This window comes from Kogia breviceps, chromosome 14 (genome assembly GCF_026419965.1).
Source record: "Kogia breviceps isolate mKogBre1 chromosome 14, mKogBre1 haplotype 1, whole genome shotgun sequence".
NCBI lineage: Eukaryota > Metazoa > Chordata > Mammalia > Artiodactyla > Physeteridae > Kogia > Kogia breviceps.
Window position 1 is genome coordinate 32,879,599 of NC_081323.1, and position 27,275 is coordinate 32,906,873.

Below are 27,275 nucleotides of genomic sequence, written 5' to 3' on the forward strand. Positions count from 1 at the left end.
TAATCACTTTCAGTGTGAATGGTCTGAATACACCAATCAAAAGACAGAGCCTGGGGGCTTCCCTGGAGGTGCAGTGGTTAAGAATCTGCCTGCCAATGCAGGAGACACGGGTTGGAGCCTTGGTCTGGGAAGATCCCACATGCTGCGGAGCAAGTAAGCCCGTGTGCCACAACTACTGAGCCTGTGCTCTAGAGCCCGTGAGTCACAACTACTGAGCCTGCATGCCACAACTACTGAAGACCGTGCTCCTAGAGCCCATGCTCTGCAACAAGAGAAGCCACCACAATGAGAACCTCGCGCACTGCAACAAAGAGTAGCTCCTGTTCGCCACAACTAGAGAAAGCCTGCACGCAGCAACGAAGACCCAACGCAGCCAAAATTAAATAAATTAATAAATAAATATATTTTAAAAAGAAGACAGAGCCTGTAAGAGTGGATAAAAAAACAAGACCCACCTATATGCAGTCTACAAGAAACCCATTTTAAATATAAAGACACACATAGATTAAAAGTAAAGGGATAGGGACTTCCCTGGTGGCGAAGTAGTTAAGAATCCGCCTGCCAATGCAGGGGACATGGGTTTGATCCCTGGTCCGGGAAGATCCCACATGCCGCGGTGCAACTAAGCCCATGCAGAACTACTGAGCCCATGTGCCACAACTACTGAAACCCAAGCACCTAGAGCCCATGCTCCACAACAAGAGAAGCCGCAATGAGAAACCTGTGCACCGCAACAAAGAGTGGCCCCCACTCTCCACAACTACAGAAAGCCCGTGAGCAGCAACGAAGACCCAGCACAGCCAAAAATAAATTTTAAAAAATAAATTTATTTTTTTAAAAACGTAAAGGGATAGAGAAAGATTTACCATGATAACACTAATCAAAAGAAAGCTGGAGTAGCTATGTGGATCTCAGACAAAGCAGACTCAGAACAAGGAAAATTATCAGGGATAAAGAGGGACATTACATAATGATAAAGGAGACAATTCTCCAAGAAGACATAACAATCCTTGAACATATGGACTAATCACAGAGTACAATATACAATAGGCAAGATATGATAGAACTACAAGGAGAAATGACACATCCACTATTACAGTTCAACACTTCAACACACTTCTATCCATAACTGACATATCCAGCAGGCACAGAATCATTAGGGATGTGATGTAGTTGAACTGAAGAGCATCATCAGTTATGTGGACCTAATGGACCTTTGTAGAATACTTCATCAGAATTCATCAATATTCAAGAAAAGAAAAGTGGCAGTCCCGTGGTTAGGGTTTGGCGCTTCCACTGTGGCCCGGGTTCAATCCCTGGTCGGGGAACTAAGATCCCACAAGCCTCACAGTGAAGCCAAAAAAACCCCCCAAACACAAGGATTTTATTGTATAGCACAGGGAACTATATTCAATATCTTGTAATAAATTATAATGAAAAAGAATTAAAAAAAGAATACAGATATATACATACTTATGTATAACTGAAGTACTTTGCTCTACACCTGAAACTAACATAATATTATAAATCAACTATACTTCAATTTAAAAAAAAAAGATTGATCAGTATTCATAGACTATAATAGCAGAATGCATCTTCTTCTCAAGCTCACATGGAACACTCACCAAGATAGACCACATCCTGGGTCATAAAACATACATCAACAAATTTAAAAAAAAACTGAAATCACACAAAGCATCCTATCTAACCACAATGGAATTAAACTAGAGGTAAGTAACAGAAGGAGGAAAATCTCCCAACACTTGGAAATTAAACAACACACTCTTAATAATCTATTGGTCAGGGAGAATGTCTCATGGGAAGTTTTAAAATATATTAAACTGAATGAAAATGAAAGTGCAGCATATAAAAATCTATAGGGTGCAGCTAAAGTAGTTCTCAGAGGGAAATTTCTATCACTAAATACTTATATTAGAAAAGATGAAGAGTCTTGAATCAGTAATCCCAGCTTCCACCTTAAGAAACTAGAAAATAAAGAGCAAAATGAAGTAAGCAAGCAGAAGAATGCAAATAATAAGAAGCAAAAATCAATGAAATTGAAAACAGAAAAGTAATAGAGAAAAATCAATAAAACTCAAAGCTGATTTTTCCTAGAGCTGATTGATAAACCTCTAACAAGACTAACAGAGAAAATAGAGAGAAGACACAAACTGTCATCATTAGAAATAAAAGAATATCTTTACACATTCTGCAGACATTAAAAGGATAATAAGGAATACTAAAAATACCTCTACACATATAACTTCAACAACTTATAGGAAATGGACCAATTCCTTGAAAATCACAAAGTAACAGAACTTCCCTAAGATCAAATATGTAGATAATCTAAATGATAGTTCTAAAACTATTAAAAAAATTTAATCTGTAGTTTAAAAACTTCCAAAAAAGAAATTGCCAAGTGCAGATGGCTTTATTAGCAAATCCTACCAAACATTTAAGTTGGAAATAACACCAGTTCTATACAATATCTTCCAGAAAATAAAAGAGACAACCCTTCCCACCTCATTTTACAAGGCCAGCATTATCTCGATACCAAAAGCAGGCAATGACAATACAAGAGAAAAAAACTTAGGTCAATATCTCTCATGAATATAGATGCAGAATTCCTCAACAAAATATTAGCAAATCAAACCCAGGAATATATAAGAATAATAATACACTTATGAAGTGGGTTTATACCAGAAATGCAAGGCTGATTTAATATTCAAAAATCAGTCAATGATAGTACCCAAACATCTACTTATGTTCTTTCATTTGTACCATTCCTTCGAACAAAGTAATTTGGTACCTCCCCGCCTCCTTCCCCTCCCCAAAACAATGATTGATCACTGCAACAACAGACTAAAAAGAAAAACCTACACGATCACATCAGTGGATGCAGAAAAAGCATTTCAAAAATTCAATATCCACTCACGCCAAAAACTCTCAGCAAACTATGAATAAAAGGGAACTTCCTTAAGCTGATGAAGAGCATCTATTTAAAAACCCATAGCTTAACCCATCATACTTAACAGTGAAACACTGAATGTTTTCTCTGTAAGACTGGGAAAAGCAAGGATGTCCAGCCTCACCCTTCTTATTCCTCATCATACTGGAAGACACAGTACAATGAAGGAAAAGGAAACAAAAGCCATTCAGATTGGAAATGAAGAAACAAAACACCCTATTCACAGATTACAGGATTGTCTATGTAAAAAACCCCAAGGAATCTACAAAAAACTCCTAAAGCTAATAAGTTTAGCAAAATCATAGAATACAAGTCAACATACAAAATCAATCATATTTCAATGGAGTTGAAACTGAAATTTACAAAACAATACTATTTACAACACCTCTGCAAAAAACAGTGAACATTTAAGTATAATTCTATAATGCAGATCTGTATGCTGAAAACTACAAAGCACTAATGAAAGAAATCAAAGAAGATCTAAATAAATGAAGAGACATACCATTTTCATGCATTAGAAGACTCAATATAGTTAAGATATCAATGCTCCCCAAACTGACCTGTAGATTTAACATAATTCCGAAAGAAATCCCAGCAGAGTTTTTATTTGGACAGGCTGATTCTAAAATGCATATGGAAGGGCAAAAGGAACTAGAATAGACAAAGTATTTTGAAAAAAAGGAATAACGGGAACTCCCTGGCAGTACAGTGGTTAGGGCTCTGTACTGAGGGCTCGGGGTTCAATCCCTGGTTGGATAAGATCCTACATGCCACACAGCTCGGCTGAAAAAAAAAAAAAAAAAAGGAATAAAGTTGGAGGATTCATATTACCTAATTTTATGACTTATTTTAAGTCTACAATAATCAAGACAGTGTGGTGTGTTCATGAAGGGATGAGCACAAAGAGTCCTCTCTTGGTATCCACAGGGGATTGGTTCCAGGACACCCTAGCAGATGCTCAAGTCCCTCATATAAAATGGCAGAGTCCAGTCGACCCTCCACGGCCTTCCACATCCCAGGGTTCTGCATCCAGGAGTTCAAACAACTGTGGATCAAACGGCACGGATACAGAAGGACAACTGTGTACATACCTAAATCAATGGAACTGAATCCAGAAATAGACTCACAAATATTGCCATTTGATCTCTGATAAAGTTGCAAAACCGATTTGATAGAGTAAGAATAGTGTTTGCAGCAAATGCTGTTGGAACAATAGAATATCCATATGCAGGAAAAAGAAACAACGAAAACCTCACACCTTATACAAAAATTAACTCAAAGTTTATCATTAATCTATACATAAACATAATAGTACAACACTTTCAGAAGAAAACATGGGAGGAAATCTTTATCACTTGGAGTTAGATGAGTTCTTAAAAAGGACACAAAAAGTAAAATCTATTTAAGACACTGATAAATTGGATTTCAGCAAAATTAAAACTTTTTGATGTTAAAGGTACTGCTCAGATAATGAAAAGGCAAGCCACAGACTGGGAGAAAATCTCTGCAAATTACATAGTCAACAAAGGACTAGCATAAATAATATAAAAAGAACTATTAAGGGGAATTCCCTGGCAGTCCAATGGTTAGAACTTGGTGCTTTCACTGCCAAGTTCGATCCCTGGTGGGGAACTAAGATCCCGCAAGCCGCACGGCAAGGCCAGAAAAAAAAAAAACCTATTAAAACTGAACATTTAGAATACAACCCTTTAAAAAAAACTTGCAAAGCACTGGAATGGACACATTTCCAAAGGAGATAGATGGATGGCAGATAAGCACATGAAAAGATGCTCAAGGGACTTCCCTGGTGGTCCAATGGTTAAGACTCCTTGCTTCCACTGCAGGGGGCATGGGTTCGATCCCTGGTCAGGGAACTAAGATCCCACATGCAGCAAGGTACAGAGAAAAAATTTTTTAAAAAAACAGAAAAGAAAAGATGCTCAACATCTTTCACCAATAGGGAAATTCAAATTAAACTGCCATGAGATACCACCACACACACCTATTAGAATAGCTAAAATTAAAATGTTTAAGAAATTCCAATACCCAGAGCTGGCAAGGACAGCAAATGAAACTCACACATTGGTGCTGAAAATGCAAAATGTGTAGCCATTCAGGGAAAGCAGTTTCTTATGAAATTAAACAAAGATTTACCATGGGACCCAGCAATCCCATACCTCAGTATTTACCCTAGGAAAATGAAATGTTTACAAACGCAAATGTTAACAATAGTTGCATTCGTAATTGTCAAAAAGTGGAGACAATCCTAATGTCCTCCATCAGGTGAATGGATGGACGGGCTGTGGTAACCCTCACCTGGAACGCTGCTCTCAGTGAAAGGACAAGCATCAGTGCAGCCACACCGACGCTGAGAGAAAGAGCCAGCTTAAAAAGGCCATGTGCTGTAAGGTTTCATTTATGTGACATTCTGGAAAAGGCAAGACTATAGGGTCAGCAAACACGGACAGGGTTAGGACTACCCAAGGGCAGCATGTGTTTTTGGTGATGGAACTGTCGTGTTCTCATTGTGGTGACAGTTACACAAATCTGCACGTGTTAAAACTCTTGGAACTATACACACACATGCACATATAAGTACATTTTTGTGTAAGCAATTTTTTTTTTTTAAAGGGAGAGAGAGGTCATTTTCCAGAAACTTCTGCCTTCAGCCCTGTAACATAAGTCCCCTGGAGGCAAGGGAACACCAAGGTCTGGTAACATCTTGGAATGGGAAAAACAGATAAAACACATATTGTGGGTTTTTTGTTTGTTTGTTTGTTTTGGCCACATGGCATCCCCGACCACCAGGGATCGAACCCACACCCCCTGCAGCGGAAGTGCAGAGTCTTAACCACTGGAAGGCCAGGGAAGTCCCTAAAACACATATTGAATTTCAACAAAGTATCCTGCTACAGGCTTACAAACGCTAAGGCACGTATAGGTAGCTTGACCAAACAAAATCACTTCAGTTTTCCTCTGAGGGTCTGTTATTAACTTCCCAACGGGTTTCAACCTCACTCCCGTTTGAGCAGCAAAGGTGTGGAATGTGAAGCTGCAATTCCCTCTCATCCCACACCCAGTCTCAAACCCTGGGAACAGGACCAGCCCCAGTAAATGGAGGTGGGCAGGTCACCTTCTCCCTGGAGGCCACTGTGGAGGAGAGATGTGGGTGCAGATGCATTCTGAGAGACAAACGAGTAACCTACATTTCTCTGCTTGAAGTGAGAGGCGAGGGCACACTGGAACCAGCAGGAAGGCAGGCAGAGCAGAGACTTTCCCAACTGGGATGGACAACTCACACCCAAGGCTGTGAGCCCCATGACCCTTATCATTAGAGAAATGTTATTAGTGGTCACAGAACCACCTAGAGCTTTATCAGCAAGCCAGCTGGAGCATTTGATTCTCTATCACAGCTAGAAATTCCAGAAGAGAATTCACATAAACACTAACTTTTTTTTCTTTTTCAAAATGTTTGAGATCCAAACTTTGAGGTGAGTGGATGTTACTATGAAGGCTCCTTGTTCACACATTAGTCAGAGAACAGAGCAGAAGGTCAGAGCAAGGGGCACCTGCTGGCTTCAGGGTCCCACACCTGCCAGAACAATGCTGTCAAGATGCCCAAGAACACAGGCTGAGTCCTAAGAGCATGATCTTGCTTTTCTTTATCAAAAATAAGCAAACATTTAATAGGCACAATCTTGCTAATCACTTAAGAAACCAAATTAAAACAACACAAGCAAGAGGTTTCCACCACAGGGTGCACGTGATCTGACTCCACCTGCCTGGCCCTCTGGGGTCAAGAACTGACTCTCCCACACCCCTCGCAGGGAGGAGCTGGTTCTGGTCAGAGACCCCACTGCACACTCATCCCACTAGCCACATAAAGGAGCAGTGGCGGGGCTGGAGGAAAGAAGCGAGGAGTGTGCTTTCATATCCAAAGAGAGAGAAAATAGGAAGTCTGAAATTTTTCATTGAATGCTATCTGAAAGTCCCTAACTGCTCAGAAAAAAACAAGAAGCCTAACCAGAGGGAATAGCTCAGCACACCAGGTGAATGTTTTCAACAGCATTGAAAATGGACAGACTTGTAAACTGCATGAACACACAAAGCTCATCTTTCACAAAACTACAGGGACTTCCCTGGAGGCCCAGTGGGTAACACTCCACGCTCCCAACGCAGGTGGCCTGGGTTTGATCCCTGGTCAGGGAACTAGATCCTGCATGCATACCGCAACTGAGTCCACATGCTGCAACTAAAGATCCCACAGGCCGCAACGAAGATCCTGTGTGCCACGCTACTAAGACCGGGGCAGCCAAAATAAATTAAAAATAAAACACTACAGAAATTAGCAGAAAAAAACAGAAGTCTAGCACACATTTCAATTCCACACAATACATTCATCCACACTGGAGGAAATGAGGACAGAACCTGCAGGGTAATGATAACGTCTTGGTGAATATATTCTTTTCCTTTAAGTTACCTGTGTTTATCATTTTTTGAAATGTTTGTATATTTTGTTCGCCATTCTGAGTAGTTTCTTTTTGTGGGATAATTGTTGCAATTTATTTTTATTTCAGTCAAGTGACCTTAAAGGTTGAGAGAGACAAATTAAACGGGCTCTAGGAGTTTTTCTCAATGCCCCACTCCCAGCTGTACAAGCCCTGGAGTCTACTTTCTGTGGAGAGTCAGAGCCACTGGAGATATGTCTCAACCTTTGACACCTCCACAGGATGCTTGCTTTTGCTAAATAATCTTGTGACAATATAAAACTAGTATTTCTTAAGCACTCATCCTGTAATGGGCACATTCTTAAACACTGAGGAATTTAGCTTTGTGAGGGAGGCACCATTATCAACCTTCTATTAAAAGCAAGGGGGCTTCCCTGGTGGCGCAGTGGTTGAGAGTCCGCCTGCTATGCAGGGGACGCGGGTTCGTGCCCCGGTCCGGGAAGATCCCACATGCCGCGGAGCGGCTGGGCCCGTGAGCCATGGCCGCTGAACCTGCGCGTCTGGAGCCTGTGCTCCGCAACGGGAGAGGCCACAACAGTGAGAGGCCCGCGCAGCGAAAAAAAAATAAAAATAAAAAAATAAAAAATAAAAATAAAAGCAAGGAAAATGAGGCACAGAGAGGTTAGGTAATTTGCCCAAAGTCACAGAGCTAGTAAGTGAACACACACTGAGGTCTAACCACACAGTTAGAGCTGCCAACCTTAACATACTACCTCATGCCTACTAATAACATGTAAACCCCAAAAGCAGTTTTGAATAGTAAAAAAAAAAAAAAAAGTTTTTCCATGAATAAGTGCAGGAATCTGAAATCCAGAATAGATAGGAAAATGTCTCTTCTAGCTCTAAACCAAACTAGAAAGTCCTAATGTTATACAAGAATTTTGTATTAGGAATCCTAACTATAAGGAGAGAACATTAACTTGGATAGTCCCCCAAATTAAAAAGCAGTACTTCAACCAAACACTCCGTGCCCCAGTCCATTTCTATTCATCTGTTAGGAAACTTTGTGCCAGAACCTTTCTTGTGTTGTGTGGCTAATAAAGAAAACGAGAATAAAGTTAACAGGGCCCACAAAATCAATGCAGAAAACCCTGTGAACAAATTGCCCCCTGCTCACTGTTATCTTACCTTTCTTATCATAAATTCCAGCCATGAAGTTAGGAGCCTAAAGGCACATCACACAAAACTGTTGATCTTGTTTGTTCCCTACACATATTCAAAAGTCCACAGAATCCAGCAGTGGCCTGAATACCCTGGGTTTCGCCTTCTAAAGGACGAGCCTGCTGTGAAGGTCACTGTCAACACCAACAACTCAGTGGTCCCCAAAGCAGATTCAGAATCACCAAGAAGTCATCACCCAAAATGCAAATTGAAACGTGGTAGTGGAGAAACTAGGTCATGGGGAAATCACAGTATTTTGCTACTGCAGTTGCTTTAAGTCCCTGCCAAACAAAATAAAGGAAAATGTTACCATCCTGGGCTGATTCAAAGTTTCCCGAGTCAAATGGCGCTACAAAGACTCAGATGGAGCCATTCCCACATCTGACACGCAGGGGTTCAAGAACAAGTGAGACAATGTGGTGCTACAGAAGTTCTAACCACACTCACAGCAGCCCTGGTGTGGAGATGAGGCCAGAAGCACCAGGCACGGCCAGTTCTATAAAACGCACCTGCTCCTGATGGAGCCTGCCAGCATCCGGTGTACAGCCAACCCCACCCAACTCACCCATGAACTGAAAACCGTACCGGAAAGAAACCTGGGAAGAAGTGCTAGGAGTCAGGGAGCAGCAGGGTCGGCCATACACTTGCAGGAGCTCAGAGCAGGGTCTACCTAGCGGGATCTGGCCACCTGAATGATTCTAATTTAAAGTCTTCCTAAAATGCTCTCATATTTTAAGTCACAGAATTTCAGAGTTTTATGGTAACTTAACTTGCCTTGTACATTAACTTGACAGACTTGGGAAAAATATCCTCATTTGACAGATGGGGAAAATGAAGCACAGATGTTTGGAGCCCAAAGACACTTCAAGAAATAGGCAGTCTAGGACTTCCCTGGTGGCACAGTGGTGAAGAATCCACCTGTCAATTCAGGGGACATGAGTTCAATCCCTGGTCCAGAAAGATCCCACATGCCGCGGAGCAACTAAGCCCGTGTGCCACAACTACTGGGCCTGTGCTCTAGGGCCCAAGTGCCACAACTACTGAGCCCACATGCCACAACTACTGAAGCCCGCGCGCCTAGAGCCCGTGCTCTGCAACAAGAGAAGCCACAGCAATGAGAAGCCCTGGCACCTCAACGAAGAGTAGCCCCCACTCACCGCAACTAGAGAAAACCCACGCACAGCAAGACCCAACACAGCCAAAAAAGAAAAAAAAAAAAAGCAGCCTCTGTTCCAGGCGAGACTGGGACACACACACCCCATCTCCATAAGCACTGACAGGTCCCTGTGCTCCTCCCATGGGGCCATTCTGGAGCCAACTCTGGTTAAAAATCAGGTTTACACTCCCTGAGATAGGGAACCCAGAGGAAGAGCAGTTTGGGGTGGTAGAGGTGAAGACAGAAATCCAGCCCGGAATGTGTTGAGTCTGAAATATCTAGCAGGCACGGAGGTGGAAATGAGCAAATGCAGCTGGATATCTGGCCTGGAACAAAGACACGAGCTGAGAGACTGGAAAAACTTTACACATGAAGCTACTCGAAGCACTGTCTTCTTTTTCCCACTTCTCAGACAAAACCAGAGAGAATACCATATTTCATCAAATGATGCCACTGATTCTAAGACAAATCACTCAGGAAGAAAAACGGATGTCAAAACCTGACACAATGAATTCTAAGAAAGACTGATTATAAGATGTACCCCAAATTCAGAAATGTTATAAGATGAAAAAAAAATGCATCTTAGAAAAGATGAATTATGGGACTTCCCTGGTGGTGCAGTGGTTAAAACTTCGCTTTCCAACGCAGGGGGTGTGGGTTCAATCCCTGGTCGGGGAGCTAAGATCTCACATGCCTCCTGGCCAGGAGACCAAAACATAAAACAGAGGCAATATTGTAACAAATTCAATAAAGACTTAAAAAAAAAAAACAACAAGAAAGGATGAAATACTGCAAACTTTTATTGGTGGAAGGTATTCAGATTGCAGTGAATCCAGGGTGGACATTTATCTTTGTAACTTTTTATTCTGATATCATTTCAAATGTATAGAGAAGTTGCAAGAACAGTACAAAGAATTCCCGAATACTCTTTACCCAGCTAGCTTCACCAATTAATTGCTTTCACTTTGCCCCATTTATCATGTCCATGTGATCATTTTCTTTCCCACCCTCTCTCCCCTTCCCACATTGAGTTTCAGACTTTGTGCCCTCTTATCCCTAAATACTTCCATATGTATTTACAAACTCAAGGACATGGTCAGAGCATGATGATCAAACTCAGGAAATGTGACATGCTAACATACTCTTGGCCAATCTACCTTTACACTAACATTTTGTCCACTGTCTCAATAATGTCCTTTATAGTCACTCCCCCCTAATCCAGTCTACGGTGAAGCACTGTATACACAGGACTTCCTTGGCAGCCCAGTGGTTAAGATTCTGTGCTTCCTATTCAGGGGGTGTGGGTTCAATCACTGATGGGGGAACAAAGATCCCACATGCCTCACGGCACAGCCAAAAAAAAAAAAAGCACTGTATACAGTTGTCAGATCCCTTTAGCACTTTTTCAATTGGAACAGTTCTTCAGTCTTTCTTTGTGTTTCTTGACCCTGAAACCGTGAAAGTTTTGAAGAGTACAGAGGCCACTTACTTTGTAGAATATGGCTCAAATGTAGTTTGTCTCAGGTCTCTGCACAATGACATTCAGGTTACGGCAGGAATACCCCAGGCAAGGTGGTGTCCTTCTCTGTACCTCTTATCAGGAGGTTAACTGGGACCTTAACGTTGATTGCTTAGTTAAGGGGCATCCACAGCAGGTCGGTCAAAGTCTTATTTTATGTGTACAATTTGGAATAATGAAAATTCAAAAAGAATTTAAAATGTATCAAGAACTGCTTAATTTTATTTTATTTATTTATTTTTTTTAACATTATGGGTTTTATTTATTTATTTATTTATTTTTGCAGTTCGCAGGCCTTTCACTGTTGTGGCCTCTCCTGTTGCGGAGCACAGGCTCCGGACGCGCAGGCTTAGCGGCCATGGCTCACGGGCCCAGCCGCTCCGCGGCATGTGGGATCTTCCCGGACCGGGGCACGAACCCGCGTCCCCTGCATCGGCAGGCAGACTCTCAACCACTGCGCCACCAGGGAAGCCCCAAGAACTGCTTAATTTTAAAGCCACGCTGCTGCATGAACTATCAGCTATTTTTTTACTCTTTTGCTACAGAGCAGGGCCGGCTAAGTCTGAATTACGCAGGACCCTGCAAACATCCTGTTTGAAGAGGTTTTCTGAGGAGTGCTACCAGCAGCGAGAACGGGCCATTAATGTAGATTATGAGGTTTAGAAATTGGGCATGCATGTTTCCGGCCCAGTCAGGGGGCAAACTCAGCTCTGTCACTTCCTTCGTCTAGATCCTTGGAGAGCGGAGACTTCACTGGAGCCAGACCACAGAATCAGTCACCTGGGCTCAGGGAGCTAACCGGTGGGGCTGCAGTCAGCACAGAGGAATCACACCCCTGAGACAGAAGGCACCGCTCTCCCTGTTATCACGGGGTCACACATTCCCCATTGTGAGGGGAGGAGTCTCGTCTGTCCAAAGCTCGTTCGTCCCTCCCGAGCTACAGAACTGATGATTCTGCCCACTTTTGCCTGGTTTTGTCCACTTCCATGAAGGCAGCCGGAAGCCAGGAGGCCACGTGGACGGACAGTGCCAGCACCTCCCTCCTCGGACCACCTGAGTGCAGGGCAAGTGGACATACTCTAGATCCGGTGAGCTCTCCCTGGGCTGTGACAGCCTGCTTGTCAAACTCTCCACTGAGCAGACTGCCTTGTTGGCTTTTAAAGAGTTTACAACCATTCACAAAATTCCTGTGCGCTGAAACTAAACTCCAAGTCAGTGAATGTTTCATTACATTACTTGATGTTGGGTCTTATGTTCATGCCATCTTGTGACCCTGAGAGTGACCCCACGGCCTGGTGTGAACCTCGTTCCTATGGATCTGCCCTGGCAGGACCAGTCCACTGCCCTCCACGGTGGGGGGCTGGCAGAGGCTCAGCCCGATCCCAGCATCAGACTCTTGTTGTTATTGTTAGTTGTCGTTACTTCCGAGGGCACACACAGCCATGAGGCCCACAGGAGGCAAAGCCCAATTTATTAAGCCATCCACACTCTTGCCCACAGGCGGAATTTGGGTGGACAGTTCGTTCCTCTCTTGCCCTGCAGTTCACGTGTCTAGACAGATCATGTAAGTCACAGGTTTGTTTCACCACTGAAAACTCCTCATTTTCAAACAAACAAACAAACAAAAACCTCTTCATTTTCTTTCTAATGTAAAGAAATGATGTCGTCACTGAGGCAGTGAGGTACAGTCTTCGAGATGGGAATGACAGCACGCCCCAGCTCAGCCGACTGCTTGCTGCGAGCACCACCCACAGGAATTTACCCAAAGCACTGAGAACAGAGCCTGGCCCACAGTGAGTGCTCAGCCAAAATTTAAACACAGATCATCAAGAGACTGGGGCTCCATTTCTGACAGTAGCTTGGCCAGGGCACGAGCTCAGGTACTGGGGACATGCCACCTGTGTGGCGAGCCACACAAGCCCTCCGGTGACCAGGCACCCAAAGCCTGCCCCCCGCAGTCCCCACACACCCCGCTTCCAGGGAGTAGCGGCAGGGAAGTGGGGGGACCTGACGCAGATGGGGGAGGGGGTCCTCTCCCAGCCAGTGACAGGTTCAAATGGCCCGGAGGCCAACAGGCATTTTACTCCTCACTCTTTTTTTTAAAAAAAATAATTATTTATTTAGGCTGCGCCGGGTTTTAGTTGTGGCATACAGGGTCTTCATTGCATCATGTGGACTCTTAGTTGCAGCATACATGTAGGATCTAGTTCCCCGACCAGGGATCGAACCCAGGCTCCCTGCATTGGAAGCGCAGTCTTACCCATTGGACCACCAGGGAAGTCCCCACTCCTCATTCTTAAAGCGAGCCATGGAAGCCAAACTCCGTCTCCCTCCCGATGTGGGTGAGACAGCCACCACCAACATGGCACTGTGAGGAAGAGGGGCAACCTGGCCCCAGAGGCTGCTTCAGCCACTGGAACAACCCATCCTGAAGCCTGTACTTTCCTTTTGGGACCTCTATTTGTTTAAGCCAAGACTGAGTCAGGCTGTCTATCACAGGCAGCTAAAAACATAACTGATGTATACCTACAAATGTAAAATTCTTCACTGGAAACTTAAAAACCTAGAGATTGTGAAGACTGACTTCCCTTCAGATCTTTAACAATCATAGTAAATGATGACCATTTTGAGAAACTCCAACATACCCAAATCTTAACTTATTAAGCAAAGCAGATCCCAAAACAAGGTAACTGGGTTACAAGAGCATGTGTCACATCACAAGGATTTGCCAGTTTCCTCTCATGAAATACAAAATAACTGTCAACACACAAAAGCTGGTATGTGCCAGCACCTTCAGGGCTTTGGTTCATTTGAGACTATGCACCAGTCTTGAGAAATGAGAAGGCATCATCCCTTGAAGTCTAAGGAAGGACAATCCAGGCTCGAGAGAGACAGAAAAGTGCAACCACCAGCAGCAGATGCAAACGCCAACTTCCATCAAGAGGTTAAACACAGAATGCTCCAAAGGACTCCTTTGTCCCATGGTTCACAAACCAAAAGATGACGACAGTCAGAATCCTTTGGTAGAGAGATTTCACCAGGGGCTCAAGGTTACCTCAAGGATGGGGGAAGGAAAGCCTTCTGCTGTCACCTCCCTCCAAATAGCTCCAGGTAGGGTCTGACGCAAAGTTTTGGCCTCCTGCTTGTGATTAACCAAACTGCTGGCCTTGAGCCTGAATTCCTAATTCGTACTTGAAGCCAAGGACTAAGCTAAGCCCAAATCTAAAGTCCAGTTACAGCCACTGCTACTCAACTTTTTAGGGAATGACCACGGAATTGGAGAGCAAAGTGGCCACGGCACTGGAAACACCCTTCCAGGTCAGAAGGCACTACTCCTTCCAGTCAGGAGCCACACCACAGCCCTGACTCCACCTCTGAAACGTCCACTTCAAGGCCACACCAGACACTGTTTTGCCTCCTTCTTCTAGATCTGTCTTGAGTCAGGGAAGGACAGAGATGTTTAGCAACCACCTGTTTGTGGCAAGATCCAAAGCTAAGCGTCCAAGGTGAAAAGAATGTGGTCAGAGGGCTCTCTCACATGCCCCAAGTCACAAACTCCACGTGTGTCAGCTTCCCAAAAAACACGAAACAAATTATCCAGTAACCAGCACCTAAAGCCAATCATAATAAAAGGGCAGGATCTGAGCACCCTGAATACTTACAGTTAGAACTTTGCAACTGTTTTGTTACTCTATTTCCCACCACCAGATGTCCACAAGGACTAAGGACACAGAACCCAAGACGCACTAATGCTAAGGGATTCACAGCATGCCATCAGCAATGGCACAGCTTGCCCACCTCCAAGCAGCCCTGCAAACCGCAATGTCGGGGGTAAACATGAGCTAGAGAAAAACAGCTTTCCATCAAAGTTTATATAAACTCCTCAGTTGAAGGGAATTCCCTGGCGGTCCAGTGGTTAGGACTTCCATTGCAGGTGGCACGTGTTCGATCCCTGGTCAGGGAACTAAGATCCCGGCAAGCCCCACGGCACGGCCAAAAATAAAAAATAAAAACAAACTCCTCAATGGAAAAAATGTTAAAACCCTAACTTTTCCATAAAATGTTCTCTTTCTAATTTGATGATGTAACGTTATCTGAAGTTCAGGTTCTTTGGAGATGGCTTGTTAATATTTTACCATTTGTTATTTTACCGTTCTGCAAAAGCTATTATCCTCTATTTTTTATTGAACCTGAGCTATATATTTATTATTTGCCATATAGACCAGTTCAATCTGTAATAGCTTAAACCACTATGGATGATGTGTAAATCAAACAGAAAAGGGACAGTGCGGTGGTAGCTGCTTCCCTAACCGCCTTACCTTTTTTTAATATACACTTATTCCTGCACTCGGTTCATAAAACTGAGAGGCTGCTGACTTAGCCTTCTGTTTAACCAACCAGTTTTAACTATCATCTTTTAAAAATTTTCTGCTTTTAAAAGTATCCTAAGTCCGATGTGGAAAACCTGGAAATCACAGCAGCTGCCTCTAAGGAGCAGCTCACCGTCACTCAAGAGTCGCTCCGTCCTATCGACAGTGTTGGCGGTGGCAGTGCGAGCGTCACTCGACCCTCCCGGCGCTCCAGCTCCACAGTTCTTGCCCCCGACCCCTCCCTGTTCCACAGCCTGGCCTAAGTCTCCAGTTGCAGAAGGGAACCCAGCGACCTTCTTCACTTCCATCCTGTGCAAATACACGGAGCTCCCTACACGGAGCTCCCAGTAATCATCACGATTTATAGGTTCTGCGACTAAGAGCACTGGCGGGAGGAAAGCTGCGCTTCTGCAAACAACTCACGACAGACAAAACTCGCAGCAGACTTTTCCGCCCCAGAGCGTGAGTCCCTATTTCTAACAATTTTTCCATGTGCAAACTCCTGATACACCAAAAGAAGCAGGTAGGTCCTAGAGCTTCGGCATAGTGGGGGGATGTTATTCAGAGCTTATCCCGTGCAGTAACTGGACGCCAGCAGCCGCCCAGAGGACGGGCCCGGCAGCCCCGCGACCCCAGCCGATCTCCCGCCGGCCACCTACCTGAGCCAAGGTCCCGGAGCGCCAAACTAGACGCGGCCAGCCGGAGGGCCTGGCTCTACCGGACCCGCCCCGCGCTCCAGGGTCTCAGGAGAAGCGAGGTCCCGCCGGACTTCCCGAGGGACCCCTAGGCCCGGAGGCGGAGAGAGACGCGGGCCCCCCGCACTTGGTCCCTACCAACCCAACCTCGTGCGCCCCCTGATGCGCGATCACGCCCCGCGGCCGGCTCACCTGGGCGGGGGGCCGTCTCCGGTTCCGCCTGCGCGCGTACAGGCCAAGGGCGCGGGCGGGCGCTCTTCTCCCACCCGCGTCCTGCAGCCGCTCTTTGTGTCTGGAGGCCCCCGCGCCGCGCTCCTCCCGGCCTGCAGGCGCCGAGGCTGCGGCAGGCGCGGGACGCGGAGTGCCGAGCCCGGGGCGGAGCCGAGGGGCGGGGCAAGGAGAGGCGGGGCCTGAACCAGGCGCGGGGCCGAACTCAGGGGCGGGGCCGAAGAGGAGAGGCGGTAGAGTGGGCGGGGCAAAGACGACGGGGGTACCCTCCGTTGCAGGGACAAAACCAGGGTCGGGGCAGGAGCGGGTGGGACCGACAGAGGAGGGGCCATCTTAAGGGCGTCGGAGGGGCGTGGTCTGTGCTGAGTGGGTGGGGCCTGGTGGGCGGGTCCGGAGTGGTGGGGCTTCTTCGGAAATGATGGGTAGGGATGCAAACGCCGGCTGGGGCTGCCCCGCCGCCCCGGGGCATCTCGGAAAAGTTTAGAACCTCAGGGAATGAAACCAGGGGCTGACCTTAGTGACCTCTGTGAGCCATGCACCACTGTTCACAGGTCTCGGTCTAGCATCCTCTTTTGGAAACAAGCCAAGGAGGCCAGCCAGGCAACACCGCAAATCGCAGTTGAGGAAACCGGAAGACATAAAACTTTCGGTTATTGTTTTTCCATCATGTATTCAATCAATAAATATTTATTGAGCACCTACTAGTGCCAGGCATTGTCCTAGAGGCTGAGAATAGAGCAATGACGATGGGGGGAGGGCGTAGCAAAAACAATCCCTGCCCCTCGTGGAGTTTACACGCTAGAAGACAACTGAAAAACTTAAGGGAAATATACAAAAACGTTAGATAGTTGTAAATGCTAAGGAGAAGCAAAGTAGGAGAGGAGCTTAAGGAGTGCAGGAGGTTGGCCAGCAAAGGTCGGCGGGAAGGTCAAAAGGCCAGAAGAAGTGAGGGAAGGAGACATTCTGGGGGACCAGCTGGTTACACCTTCCTGGGTCTTTATAGTCTGTCACTCTGGTTTTCTCTCTTTCTCTCTTAAAGCCCCAAACATCCAACTGCCAACTGGATATTCTACTTGCGTGCCCCACACACAGTTTAAACGCAACCAGTCAACAGGTCTCAAACTGAAATATTTATCTTTGCCTTAAACATGCTTCTTCTTATGGGTTCCCCATGCTGATGAAGGTCACAGCCATTCCATCACCTCCTCACATTTACTCGGTTGCCGGGTCCTATAGATTTCTGTGTCCTCTCTCTCAAATCCCAGCCACACCGCCCCGTGTAAGGCCCTTGGGTCCCCTCCCAGGACCACCGCAGGAGGATTGCTAAAGCTTTTAAGACCACTGTCTGCACTTTGTGCGTGCCACCTCCGTACAGTGGCCAGATGTACTTTCTAAAACTTACACCTGTGTTGTCCCTCTCCTGCCTAAAGCCCTGCAAGTTCTCCTGCTGAAATTATTCTTCTAGACTTGGCCCTGTCACCTTTCCAGCATTACCGCCCAGCTCACACAGCCTTCAAGCAGCAGAGCCTCCCCAGTTCTCTGTGAATGAGGCAGACCCTGGGCGTTGCAGACGCCCTGGTAACCTCTTGGCCAGTTTTCAGCATTCAACCCAGAAATTCCCCCACCTGTGTTCGCCCCTTTCCTCTTTCCAGGACACCCATGCTCACTTCCAGACTTGTATCACTCTTTACTTTGATAATCTCTACATCAATTTGCTCTTTTGGCAGTTTCTGAGCTCCTGTGGGCAAGAGTCATCTTTTTTCTCTGCCTGCCGCTGGTGCCTAGAATCCAGCAAGCATTGTTTGCTTTGCTAAGTGATAGAGTGGGTTATTCTGACACCATCCCTCTTTGACCTTGTTAGTGATGCTCCTCCGACTCTTTGCTCCTTCCTCCAACTGCTGATGTGGAAGGGGAAGACTTAGTAACATGATAATACATCAATATGATGAAATAAGCTGTAATCTAGCATGGGGAAGGTGTATATACTTTGTAGGGACTCCACTTTAAAAGATGTGAAGATATAGGGCAAAATGGTTTGGGAAGGAGGTAGGAAGAAAGCTAGACTCTGGGGGAAAAGGGTAGGAAACTGTAGGCAAGGGACCAAGGAGAAGTAGCAAACTTCACACAGAGTGAACGGCAACCAGAGGGGGTTAGTGAAGATGTGCTCACACCATGCTCTGCTGCTCTGAGTGAGGCTGAAGCCTTTCTGCTGTGCCTGCGAACTTCCTCAGCCAGGGAGGGGCACAGCGGCAGGCCACACCACGCAGATGTGGTCAAGCTGCCAAGACCCTGATTGATTCCAGTTGATGGTATTAAATTCCCAGGGGTGTATGCTGCCAGAGTGAAGAATGTCTTTTCTCTAATGTTCCTTACTCTCTGCTTGGATTTTTCACTTACCAGTTGGAGAATGAATTTGGGGTCAGATGATGCAAATCATAGTGCCATTTTACTGGCTGTTTGACTGTGGACCACCCAGTCATTTAACCTCTAGTACCTTCAGTTTCCTTGTTTGTAAAATGGAAATCTACTGATAAAAAACAACCACTGCACCGGAACTTCCCTGCTGGTCCAGTGGTTAAGACTCTGTGCTTCCACTGCAGGGGGCACGGGTTCGATCCCTGGTCAGGGAACTACGATCCCAGGCCGAGCAGTGTGGCCAAAAACAAACAAACAAACCACTGCACAAGCGTGTACAAAGTTTAAAGGAGCTAATCAAAAATTTAAATGCCAGTGGGTAGGTCCTACCCGCCAGAGATTCTGATTTCATTTGCTCAGGAAAGAAACTTTGAGTCACTCTTGACTACCTCTTTCTACCCTACATTCAATACATCATCACATCCATGTGGCTCTCCTACTTTAAAACTTTTTTTAAATTTTGAATTAGCATTAAATTTATAGAAAACTTGCAAAAGTAGTATAGAGTTTCCATATACTTCTCACCCAGGTTCCCCTACTATTAACATCTTACATAATCATGGTATAGTTATCAGAACCAGGAATTTAACATAAGTATATTACTATTAACTGAAGACCTTATTCAAAGAATCAGAAATGGACTTCCCTGGTGGCGCAGCGGTTAAGAATCCACCTGCCAACGCAGGGGACGTGGGTTCGAGCCCTGGTCCGGGAAGATCCCACATGCCGCGGAGCAACTAAGCCTGTGTGCCACAACTACTGAGCCTGCAAGCCACAACTACTGAGCCTGCATGCCACAACTACTGAAGCCCGTGCGCCTAGAACCAGTGCTATGCAGCGAGAACCTACCTAAATGAGAGGCCTGTGCACTGCAATAAAGATTAGCCCCCGCTTGCCACAACTAGAAAAAACCCGCGTGCAACAACGAAAACACAATGCAGCCAAATAAATAAATAAATACATTTTAAAAAAATCAGTAATGTCTCCAAGGTATCTTGCTTAGGTGGAAGATGAAGTTGCAGTGTTCCCCAACACTTTAGGGAGAAATTAGGTGCTCTGTTCTCACCATGACTTGCTAGTGGAACATTGACTCTAATTGTTTTATAAACTGAGTATTGTTTAAATTTAACCAGAGATGAGGCTCAGGGGTAGAATCCAGTGCCTTCATTTAGAAGCATATTATCTTGCCCATGGCCTGGATTTAGAAGAAAAACTGATGGCAGTAGGTCAGTAAAGGAAGTTGGGAAAATTCTGTTGGGTAGTTTGTAAATCTTGTCCTATGAGAAATACTTTTAGTCTGTCTCTAGAGCATACTTGATGTCTGGAGAGACTAACGATGCAAGAGCAAGAACATTCAAGACATGGGGTGTGGGTGTCACCTCCCACTTGAGATGTGAAAGAGAGAAGCCAGGCTCTAGAGTTCTGAAGACCACTCACAACATAAGATATGCCTGGGGACTTCCCTGGTGGTCCAGTAGTTAAGAATCCACCTTCCAACGCAGGGGCCGCAGGTTTGATCCCCGGTCGGAGAACTGGGATCCCACTTGCCGCAGGGCAAATAAGCCCATGCGCTGCAACTAAGACCCAATGCAGCCAAAAATAAATAAATAAATATATATTTTAAATATTAAAAAAAAAAAAAACATAAGATATGCCTTACCAGGTTATACCCAAAGTCCCCACCTCCCAAATGTTTGTCCTCCCATCTCTCGATGTGCTGTGACAAAATGACTTTCGTCTTCCCCCAAACATCCCGTAACCATGTATTCCTTTCCTCAAGGCCTTTGGTGACTCCACATTTACTAGACAGGGAATCCAGATTCATGTCCCTTGTCCAGGATCATTCAGACATCCCAGCCCACCTTTCCAACTTCTATCTCTTGCCTCATGAACCCCTGGCTCCAGCAAAGACATGTACTGACTGCCTCCTGAGAGTGCCCTTGGCACTACTGCCTTCATGTTTGTGACATGCAGGTATCCTTTCTATCTGCTTGAGTCTATTCATGGGTCAAGGTTGTGCTCCAGCCTGGCCACGCTATGCGGCTTGCGGGATCTTAGTTCCCAGACTAGGATCGAACCCGTGCCCCTTACAGTGGAAGCACAGAGTCCTAACCACTGGACCACCAGGGAATTCAGAATCCCAGTTAGATTATAAACTCCTACAGTCAGACACAATGATTTTTATGTCTTTACATCTCCCACATTAGTAGAAAGCCTGGTAAGTGGTAGGGTTTATTATTTTATTGGATTCTCAGGTTGATTTTATGTTTCTGGCAATTGTCTCAATTAATGTTGAGTGGAAAAGCATAGTTTTTCTCTGTGATATAGATATCCTAATTTTTCTTAGATAACCTATCATGAAATTGCTACCTATGAATTCTAATGTCATGCAGAGAGTTGAGAATGGCCAGCAAACCCTCAAATGGCTATGCTTTGGCAAACAGCCACATGACACTGCATTTGTTTTTATAGCATTAACACACATAGATTTTTCATAGTCAGTTCAACTTAAAACAACAACTATCGGATGACTTAACAGAGAACTTTATCCTTTAATCCTTTTAAAGGATTTATCCTTGTAAAGGAAAGATTTGCCATAGTCAGGTTCTTAGAACATTCCCTGGGAGTCATGGCTAAGCACTGACCTCTGCACGTTTGGAAAATATATTCATTTGTGGATATTGCTGCTTCATTACCCTTTGATGAGCCTTGGTAACTCACATATGCCCAGATTAACTCAGTCTGATTATATCTAGCCCTTGCAATAAATTACACTTTCTTTTTCTTTTAATAAGAACTTATTATTTTGGAATAATTTTAGATTTATAGGGTAATTGCAGAGATGGTACAGAGTTCCCATATACGTCTCACGTAGTTTCCCTTAATATTAAGATCTTACATAACCATGGTACAATGATGAGAATTAGGAAATTAACTACTAATGACATGACTGTTAGCTAAACTCCAGACTTCACTGGGATTTCAGCAGCGTTTCCACTAATGTATGTTTTCTCTTCCAAGCTCCCATTCAGGATCTCAGATGGCATTTAGTCATCATGTGTCCTTAGTTTCTTCAGTTTCTCACATTTTCCTTGTTTTTCATGACAGTTGTGAGGAGCTTTGGTCAGGCATTTCGTAGAATGTCCCTCAATTTAGTTGTGCCTGCTGTTTTCTCATGATTATACTGGTAATATAGGCTTTGGGGAAGAACACACAGAGGTGAAGTACCCTTCTCACAGCATCATATCAGGGGTACCTGACATCCTCTGAACATTATTGGTATTGTTAATCTTGATCATTTTGTTCAATCGGTGTCTGTCAGATCTTTCCACTGCAAAGTTTCAATTTTTCTTTTCCATACTCTGTTATTTGGAAGCAAGTTTCTAAGTCAATCCTACACTCAAGAAGGGGAGGATCAAACTCTACCTCCTGGAGAGGAAAATATTTATGTATTTTATTTAGAATTCTTTATAAGGAAGATCTGTTATTTATTTATTTGATCATTTATTTATATCAGTATGGGTTCATGTGTTATTTATTTTATACTCTTGGTTATAATCCAATGCTATGTTATTTATTTCATTGCTCAAATTTTTCCAGCTTTGGCCATTGGGAGCTCTTTCAGATTAACTTCTGTGTCCCTTTGACAGGCCCCCATCCTTTTGCTTTTGGAGCACTTCCTTAGCTTCTGGCACCATAAGATGTTCCAGACTCAGTTTATACTTTGCCTGCCCCAACCCTAGTATCAGCCATGTCCCCAAGGAGCCCTGGTTGTTTGCCTTGAAAAATGGTATTTAGAAACAAAAATCTGGATGAGGGTATGCTCACTGCTATTGGAGCTGTCACTGCTTCTAGGCATCTCAGGACACAGCTTCAGGTAATATATGTATGTATAATGACCCATGCATACTAACATAATGACAAATTATCAGTCTATGTCTATCTATCTATCTATCCACTATCTATCTATCTATCATCTATCTCAATTTACCTATTAAACTGAATATGAGTTCATACTGATGTCTCCTACTTAAAGGAAATTAAGGGACTTCCCTGGTGGTCCAGTGAGTAAGACTCTGCAATCCCAGTGCAGGGGGCCAGGGTTTGATCCCTGTTCAGGGAACTAGATTCCAAATGCCACAACTAAGAAGTCCACATGCTGCAACTAAGAAGTCTGAATGCTGCAACTAAGAAGTCCGCATGCCACAACTAAAGATCCCGCATGCCACAACGAAGATCCCACATGCTGCAACTAAGACCCAGCACAACCAAAATAAATAAATAAATAAATCATTTTTTTAAAGTAAATTAAATTTAAATTAAATAAAAGTAAATAAACTGAGGTGGTTCTAATGCCTTAGCAGCCTATGTAAACAAACCAAAACCTAAGCCTGAAATGCCTCAAGGTTAAGAAATCAACACCTAAGGACAACCAATCACAAACAGCCAACCAGGCTTTCCCAAATAAGGCAACCACTTAACACTATAGCCAATCAAATAATTTTCTTGCTTTGCTTCCACATCTTCTCTATAAAAGTCTTTCCCCAGCTCTTGTCAGTGGAGCGCTCCTACCAATTCCAGTTTGGTGATGCCTGATTTGAATCAATTTTTGCTCAAAGAAACATAAAATTTTTAATATACCTCAGTTTATCTTTTAACAACAGTAAGTCAAGGTATAGATACACTTATCATCTTGAATCAAAATGCTGTTGACAGAAGAACATGTTTTAGAAATTACTCCAGTTTGAAGGTGTTAAAGTAACCAGGTTAGGCCCAAGATGGAGTCACTCATGCTAAGCCCCACATCAGCAAACCAAAACTTAACTAAGGCTCAGCTCTCCCAGAAAAGGAAGGCCTGGGTCCACCAATCACACTTCCCTGCCAGGCACAAGTTACCTGAGCTGCACCAAGACTGCCCTTTGCTCCACAGAAGGAAGGAACCCTACTTAGCCAATCAGCAAATACCCAGGATAACTTCCTTGTTCCCACTCACTTTGGTCTATAAAAATCTCCCACCTTGTACAACCCTTCAGAGCCCCTTTCTATCTGCTGGATTGGATGCTGCCCAATTTATGAATCACTTTAAAGCCAATAAAATCATTAAATTTACTCAATTGAATTTTTTTTTTTTTTTTTTTTTTTTTGCGGTATGCGGGCCTCTCACTGTTGTGGCCTCTCCCGTTGCGGAGTACAGGCTCCGGACGCGCAGGCCTAGCGGCCATGGCTCACGGGCTTAGTTGCTCCGCGGCATGTGGGATCTTCCCGGACCAGGGCACGAACCCGTGTCTCCTGCATCGGCAGGCGGATTCTCAACCACTGTGCCACCAGGGAAGCCCAGCTCAATTGAATTTTAAAGATCTTTAATTTCTAGAGAAAAAGGTAAAGGAAGTAATTGAGAAATGAGGGAATCTAAGATGTTCTTGCTATGGGATTTTTTTCTTCTATTCCTGGAATTTTCTCATTTAGAATAAAGTTTCCCTTTAAAGGCATGTATGATTGCCTACGGTCAAGGCTCTTGAGGGCCCAGAATCCTGGGTTAGTTCTGGCTCCTGAAGAGTTTAGACTGCACCCCAGTGGAGTAAAGCCCCAAGCCCCAAGGGTCCACTGGACAGAACACCCGGAATCACTGAGAGCCCGCAGTCCTGTTCACACATTGGGGCTTTCATAACAGAGGGAATATACTGAAAGTTTCCATGAAGTATCCCACATGCTTCAAGCCTGTGAGCTCCACGAGAAGGGAGCTGGGCTCCTTTGTTTCCCTACTGTGGACTCAGTGCCCAGGGCACCCCACTGCATGCACACACACACCTGGTGTGTGTGTATGTGTATGTGTGTGCACTGCTCAAATGTTCGCTGGCTGAATGATACAATAACCAAGTCTTGCAAGTCTAACAGCTATTACCTCCTGTATTAATCTGTCCAGGCTGCCGTTAACAAAATATCACAGACTGGGTGACTTAAATAAGAGGAACTTGTCTCACAATTATGGGAGGCTGGAAGTACAAGATCAAGGTGTTGGCAGGGTTAGTGTCTCCTGAGGCCTCTCTCCTTGGCTTGTAGATGGCTGTCCTCTCCCTGTGTCCTCATGTGGCCTTTCCTCTGAGGGCATGCATGTCCCTGCCTCTTCTTATAAAGATACCAGTCCTATCGGATTAAGGGTGCACTCTTATGACCTCATTTAACCTGAATCACCTGTTTTTTTTTTTTTTTTTTTTTTTTTTGGCGGTGCGCGGGCCTCTCAGTGTTGTGGCCTCTCCCGTTGCGGAGCACAGGCTCCGGACGCGCAGGCTCCGTGGCCATGGCTCACGGGCCCAGCCATTTCGTGGCATGTGGGATCCTCCCGGACCGGGGCACGAACCTGTGTCCTCTGCATCGGCAGGCAGACTCTCAACTACTGCGCCACCAGGGAAGCCCTGTCTTATTTTTTTTTCTTTTGTGGTATGCGGGCCTCTCACTGTTGTGGCCTCTCCCATTGCGGAGCACGGCCTCTGGACACGCAGGCTCAGTGGCCATGGCTCACAGGCCCAGCCGCACCACGGCATGTGGGATCTTCCCAGACCGGGGCACGAACCCGTGTCCCCTGCATCGGCAGGCAGACTCTCAACCACTGTGCCACCAGGGAAGCCCCTGTTTTATTTTTAATATTTATTTATTTGGCTGTGCCAGGTCTTAGTTGCAGCATGTGGGATCTTTGTTGCCGCGGGCAGGATCTTTAGTTGCAGCATGTGGGATCCATTTCCCTGACCAGGGACCGAACCTAGGCCCCCTGCATGGCAGGCAGACTCTCAACCACTGTGCCACCAGGGAAGTCCCCTGAATTACCTCTTTAAAGACCCTGTCTCCACATATTCACATTAGAGCTTAGGGCTTCAACATATGAAATTTGGGGAAACACAATGCAGTGCAGACACCTCTCCTCACCTGCAGGTCCCTCACCCTCCTTCTCCTTACTTACATACGTAATTCCTTGTCTTCTCTCTCCATGGACCCACTTTCTCTTTTTCTGTGGTTTTGCTTCATTCGCTCTTTTAAGCGTTCACTCAAGAGAGTGGAATGTGCTGAGTTCACAATCCTGGGGCCCGTGGTTTCGCCTCAGACCTGTTTTGCTTGGCTTGATGATCAGGGCCCTCCTGCGGGTCACCCCCTTCTAGGTTTGCTACAGTCCACACCACCTCTGTGCCCTCGCCCCAGCCCCCTTGGCTCCTGCTCAGGCTGGTCTGGTCCCCATGGGCATTCATGAGTGGAACCCCCAAACTAGACCCTCTCAGTCCCAAATTGTAAGAAGAATCTGACCTGCACAGTTGGGCTCACTTGGTGGCTGCCGACCGCTCCCACCACCGCTCCAGCCAGAGAAGTTCAGAGAAGAGGCCAAGGACAGGAGTCCCTGTAAGAAGGAGCTTTGGGGGTTCAGAGGCAAAGACTGGCAAAGAAATAATTGGCATCCCTGGTCCACATCTTAAAGGAGATTCCCAGCCTTTCTCTCTCTGCGTCTGTCTCTCTCACCCAGGCATGTTTTTAACCCGGTAAAGGAACCATTTTTTCTCACGTTGCTCTTATTCGGCCACCACACACACACTGTTAACAATACAGCATGACACACACACACACCCCATTAGTCATACCCCACACCACCTACACACCCCACTACACACAAGTCTACTACACAGATACCCCACTAGGCAAACGCATACTCACTACTCACACCCCCACTTGCAACCTCTCTCTTTACACAACCCCAAAACATACACACCCCACCACTCACATGATTCCACCAAGCACCTCCCACTACACGTACCTCACTACTCACACAACCCACTGATAAGCACTCCACTGCACATACGACTCACACACATATACTGCAGTACCCAGCACACACAGTACTCTCACACACTCCTACCCCAGTTACCAATGCTTACACACAGCCTACTACATACACACACAAAACCCCTGCACACACACCCCGCTACTCACATATACACATGAACACAGCCCACTGCACCCATACGCCTCAAACACACAGCCGTGCACACTCAACCACACAACACTCTGTATTCACTCCCTACCGCTCACACACCCCATTACACACAGACCTCACTATGCGCACATATCTACACCCCTTCTACGTATATGTACATACGCTACATATATGCAACCCACTTCACATAAATGCACCTCTACACACAGACACATACACTTTCACTCCACTAGTCATACCCCCATATCCACACACACTCATCTGTCCCATTCCACACATG

At 45.2% G+C, this 27,275-nt stretch overlaps 1 protein-coding gene across 3 annotated transcripts in view; it reads right to left on the minus strand.

Moving 5' to 3' along the window:
• The window catches only part of NINL (ninein like), a 136,426-nt gene that overhangs the window by 93,998 nt on the left and 15,153 nt on the right, over window positions 1-27,275 (minus strand). The window contains exon 1 of one of the 3 annotated variants that reach the window (XM_059037584.2): window positions 16,570-16,766. The exons of the other annotated variants lie outside the window; for them this stretch is intronic. The gene's annotated coding sequence lies outside the window, so the exon portion shown is untranslated. Of the gene's footprint in view, window positions 1-16,569; window positions 16,767-27,275 lie in introns of those variants that run through there. 3 annotated transcript variants of the gene reach the window in all.